The 5,729-nt window shown below is 37.9% G+C and overlaps 1 pseudogene; it reads right to left on the reverse strand.

Moving 5' to 3' along the window:
• Window positions 1-237: 237 nt before the first annotated feature.
• Window positions 238-356, reverse strand: LOC112484045 (annotated as a pseudogene).
• Between the last annotated feature and the right edge of the window lie 5,373 nt (window positions 357-5,729).

Genomic DNA, 5,729 nt, shown 5'->3' on the forward strand with positions numbered 1-5,729 from the left:
CCCTCCACAGGAAGGTGGAAAATTCTTTGCTAAACAGAAGCCTTCATTGAGTGGTTTTCATTGAACGGTTTATTTCTGCCTTTATGTACAAAAATATGTGTATATATCATATAGATATATTTAGTATCAATAATATACTTTTTTAATTTTATTTTTTAGGCAAGGCAACCCTTGGCTGACCTCACAGATTGCAAGGACGTTGTCAGCTTACAATTCCTTACTTTTTTTTATTTTTTACGCCTACAGCACCTGGTCTTCCTAGGTGGTCTCCCATCCAAATACTAACCAGGCCCGACCCTGTTTAGTTTCCGAGATCAGATGGGATCAGGCTTGTTCAGGGTGGCATAACCATAGAGTATCATTAATAATATTTCAATGTTGATCAGTCAAAACTTATCGATAGCAACTATTAACTAATACAAATAGGTACCACTTATTGAGTAGCTTAATAAGCATGTGCTCCTTCCTAGGTTTCAGATAGAGCCTGCATTCCTCAACTCCCCCTGCTCCCCATGTAGAGGAGTCTCTATTGTAGTTAACACTCCTGGCTTCTTGCAAGAACTTTGATTCTAAGATGTGTAGATAAGTGAGTCACTGACCCCGTGGGGTAGCAGACATGAGTCTGTGTTTCTCAATTAGAGGTTATTTACTACAAGTTAGTGAATATCAGGAATTCGCTTGTTCCTGCTTCTTCACCCAGTGATTCAGTGACTGTGGATCACTTTCTACTTTGCCTGAGGCCTTCACTTGCTCTCTTGATGACATTCCAGGGCTTGAGGAAGGTCGGGGAGTGTGGCAATGGGCTTGGCAAGTCCATTTAGCCTCTCATTAAACTAAAACACATTGTTCAAAAACTTTAAATGTAATACTTTATTTTAAACTGACTGATTCCTGGATCAATATCTCCCTTGAGTCAGAATGAAGGCAGACATATAGTTATAACGTATAATATAACATGTTATATATAACATATATATTATATATGCACATAACATACACACATACATATTACATTTATAATGCAGATTGAATTATATATGTGTACATGTGTTTTATATAATATATAGGTTATATCATGACTATAACTTTGATTATGAATTTGTGAATATGAATATAATTTATGAATATAAAATTCAGACGTAAAGTAAATAATAACTTTAAGATGATAGATATCGTTATCTTTTTACAAATATCATTGCTTAAGTGAAGGAACTTGTTTGCAATTGAGCAGCCAGTCAGCTCACTTTCAAACCCAAGTTTGTCTAAATTCAAAGCTTATGCTCACAACCAAACAAATCACTTCTTAACAATTACTTAACCCCTTTTAGAAGCCTGATTGAACTGCTTATGGGTATGGGAAAGTGGATCTAAATTCTGACTTCTGCTTATTGTCTATAGATTTTCAAACCATGAGATCTCGGGTAAGTTTTAGTGCAGAAGGAAACGAAGTGAAACAAATAACAGGTATGGAGGCCCTCGGTAATGAAGGTGCATGATGACCATAGGACAGTGAGGAGGTTAGTTTAATATAAGAAGGAATTTTGGAGGGGTTGGAATAAAGATATTCTGGAGAAAGTGTCAGGATTCAAGACTAAAAACCAAGACTGAAATTGCCTATGAAGGTTTTGAATTTCAGTTGAAGAAGGTTGGACTTTGCATTTCCTTGTTAGTATTAATATTAACAAAACAAATACAATTTTTCAGTATTATTTGGCAAATGCTTTTTTAGGTTTCTTATACATTATCTCTGTTTCTCCAATCTACCCTGAAATACAGCTGTAATTATTTACACATTATTGGTAGAGAAACTGAGGATCAGAGGGGATCAAACTTTTCTAAGAATCACTGAGGAGCTCAAGTGAGAGCCACTGTATGTTGATTTGTGGGTATGAGATGGCAGTCCATCTTGAAGAACTGGAAACATTTGACCATGAGAATGTGAGAAGATGTCATTCCAGGCTAAGGGAACGACCTAAGAGGAAGTATGGGAATAGAAAATTACTAGGGCGCCCGAGATTTTGGAGAGGGCAGCAATCTGCTATGGAACCCTAAAATTTCTTTGTAAGGTGATCTGCAAGAAGGGAACATGCTGAAACATATTCTTCTGGGTCTACATGCTTTTCTTCTTCCCACCCTGAGGTGGAGGAATCTGAGGAAGGTCTCCTATTACTGAATTGGATGAACATCTTTAAAAACAGCTGTATCTTTATCAAGAAACAACGTAACATTAATTTCTCACCGGTCGGTTGAGGGGAACTCATGTAAAATGTATGTGCTGATTTTTAATTTTCTCTAGTGCAGGTGGCAGGCCGTGGTGGGGGTGGGGGTGTCGAGGGGAGGAAATTTGTAGCGGAATCGGTTAAGTCACGCAGACCCATGCATGGAATGACCTTGCTTGCATGCCAAACTTCAGGCGGAACAATAATGAGAAGGGAGCAGAACTAATCAGTTTGGAACAGGGCCCATTCCCTCCATCACTCGGGCCACTTAGAATGCAGGCGGTGTCCTCAGCTTTTCCTCAAGCTTTGCCCTTTGAACACAAATACAATGCTTTCCCTTACATAACTCCACAGAAAATGTAGGCTTGCCATCTAAAATAGAAGCGGAATGAGTCTCCATGCTAATGTAACTTTTTCTTTTTAGTCCCTTTTTCTCTTCTTCAATGTCTTCCTTTTTCTCAGACCTTATGGAATATTGAGGGTGCCTTATTGAACCTAACTCTGTACCCTTGATGGCCCCCACAATCTAAGAGTCCTCTCTTGTGTCTTCTCATAGAACGTTTGTGCGACCTCATTTTATTCATCTATGAAATGGAGACAAAACTCTTAGAGTTTTTGTGAAGATTTAAGGGAAGACATGCATAACGCACTTACCCATGTTGTTTATGACCACGTTTTAACTCTCTCCCCAGAAATATCTGCTTTGGAAATTAACTTTAGCACTAACGTGTTAATCTTAGGCAAGTTTCTTAATCTTTCTGAGCCTTGATTCTGCCTTTTATAGAATAAAAATAAATGTCCGTCTTGTGAAATTACTGTGAAGATTAACATTCACGGTATAAATATTTAGTAATTGTTACTCATCTCTGTAAATTTCTGCAACTCTTTACAGAGTACATATTACTTGTCCAGTACTGGAATCTTAGGGATGGAAAAAATAACTCAATAATTATAAATTCAGGTCAAAGGTCTGGAGGCTGGTGGTTTCTTTTATCATGTGTTGTTCCATCTGTGTTGTAGATAAAGGTATTTATCACCCACATGGGTGCTTCTGTCATCAGTTCCGAGGACAGAAGCCCTGGAGATCCTGCTTCTGCTGAACTGCTGGACCCAGGAGGGTTAAGAGGTCACTAATCTCTGATAGATGGCATCAAGTGTCCCCAGTCAACGGCACTGCTCATGCCCAGAGAGCTATTGTGAGCAACGTGACTGTTCTCAAGATCTGCTAAGAATATGAATTAGATTATAAATAGAAAAGCTTCTCTGCTTCAAGACTGTCAAACTATGACATTTCTAGATAGGGACAAATTTTTGCATCAGAGTAAAAACACACAGTGCTTCTGTTCAGCACTAACAGTTGGAATGGTAGCCTACACAGTGTCAAACAGGTCTATGAACAAAAGAAGGTTACAATGGCCTTTTAGAACATAACACAGTCTCTGATAGAGGAATTCCAGTACTTGTAAATTCTCTAGAAAACACACACACATTTTCTAGATCTATGACAGAATAGTCTCCATCATGAGCAAATGACAATAAGATACGCTTTTTAATTTGCATTTTTTCTGGACTACCTTGTGCTTTGCTGCTAATATTATGAATATTGCTGAGCTTTAAGAGGCTGAGGTTCCTCCTAAACCTGAACACAGTAATGAGTTTGGGGGCAAATAAATTACCAAGTCCAGTCACTTGAGGAGAAAGAAACCAGTACACATTGAGCTTCTAACCCTGCTATTCTGTGTTGGGTTATGTTCCAGGTTTTTGTCTTTCATGTTTATTTTATGTGATCCTTACAACAATTCCATGAGGTCATAATCTTTTTGGAAATCTTATAAATGAAGTTGCAGATGCTCCAAACTTAGGCTAATAATAATTTGGCTCCTTGAGATTTGCCGGCCAAGCATAAAGATGCAGTGTGCACAGAATACATTTTATAAGGGTGGTGGTTCTGCTAATTGGAAGACCTTTTGTTTAGCTGAAAAACTGTGATGACTTTTGATAAGCACTGTTGGAAGTAGGAGCTAGTTCAGTGCTGAATTAAGATGTGTCATAAAGGAAAGAAGAATTTAAAACGCTTAAAGAAAAATACTGGAGAGAAGAGCTCTAAGTCAATTAGAATGGTCTTTTCATGCATTAAAAGGAGGAAGAAGAAACCCCCAGCGACAAGATGGTCAAGGGATTTTAGAGAAGTTATATCTGTATATAGGGAGAGGGTTGTTAAATTGCTTGCTTAGAGATGTGTGATATAATCTCCTGTCTGTCTTTTTTTTCTATGATATTTAAATAAAATATGTGTTGCTCACCAAACCTCTGATGCAAATGAATTAGTCAATGGATTTTAAAGAGGAATAGGGTTTCTGAATTTGGCTGGATGCAAGATGAACCATGAAAAGCATCTGCACTTACGGAATGCAAAATGAACCATGAAAGAGAACTCATACTTATGTCACAGAACTGACATGTGGCCTTCACATGAGGGACATATTCTTAATATCTGGTGCATAGTTTAAAAAAAAACTATCAAAATATGTTGAGTCTAAATGAATTAAATGGATATAAGAAACTGTAGGATGTGAGAAAAAGTCAAGAATTGAATCCAACAGAGAGATCGTTATTTAAACATCATTGGAATTCTTGCTTTCTTCATCAGTAAAATGAGATTTTTGGATGATAATGCTTTCAAAGACTTCATTCAGTTTTTGCAAGCTTTATTTGTATAGCCACTTCAATTCGTCTCAGACACAGGCAAAACCACTAATCCTAAGATACTTTCCACTATGAGAAGCAAGATGTCAGAATCCCCTACTCAACAGAAGACACTGTGCTCAATATTTCCAGTATGAGTCAGAATTCTTGTCTTGGTAGATCAATTTCTTGATCCCTGAGGCTATCACCAGGGGTTGAACAGAAGGACCCAATAATACTCTATGCCATCAGTACCAAGAGATAAGCTGTGTACCCTCAACTTCCTCCCACATCTCCTCTCAGTTTTCAGCAGAGTTGCCGCAGAATTGTAAGACCCATGGGTAGAGTTTTGGCATGAAAAATAAAACCCAGAGTTCTGCCTGCAAAAAAAGTCTTGCTAATTTAATTGACTGTACATTTTATTCTACCATTCAACAAATATATTTCGAGAAACTACTATAAGCCAGATCTTGCATGAGATGCCTGAACTATGAGAAGGACATAGAAATTATTTTTGCCCTGTTATTGGTTAAGTCTAGAGGTAGAGACAGGCAAGAAGTCAAACAACTGCAGTTTACACTACGGGAAGTAAGGTGATGGGCAAGTGCAACATGGTGTGAGGCCCCAGGGAAGAGTACATAGTCCAGACATAGAGAGTGGAGAATCCTTGCCAGAGGATGTGATGTCTAAGTACAGACTTAAAAGATAACTATGATTTAGGAAGACAGAGAGAGCACAGAAAACGCTTCGAAACAGAAATTATCTTCTAGTTGTCTAAAGTAAAGATGGTGGATTTGGGTATTCGGGAAACATAAAGGAGATCAG

The sequence above is a fragment of the Pteropus alecto genome, unplaced genomic scaffold (assembly GCF_000325575.1).
Source record: "Pteropus alecto unplaced genomic scaffold, ASM32557v1 scaffold226, whole genome shotgun sequence".
Lineage (NCBI taxonomy): Eukaryota > Metazoa > Chordata > Mammalia > Chiroptera > Pteropodidae > Pteropus > Pteropus alecto.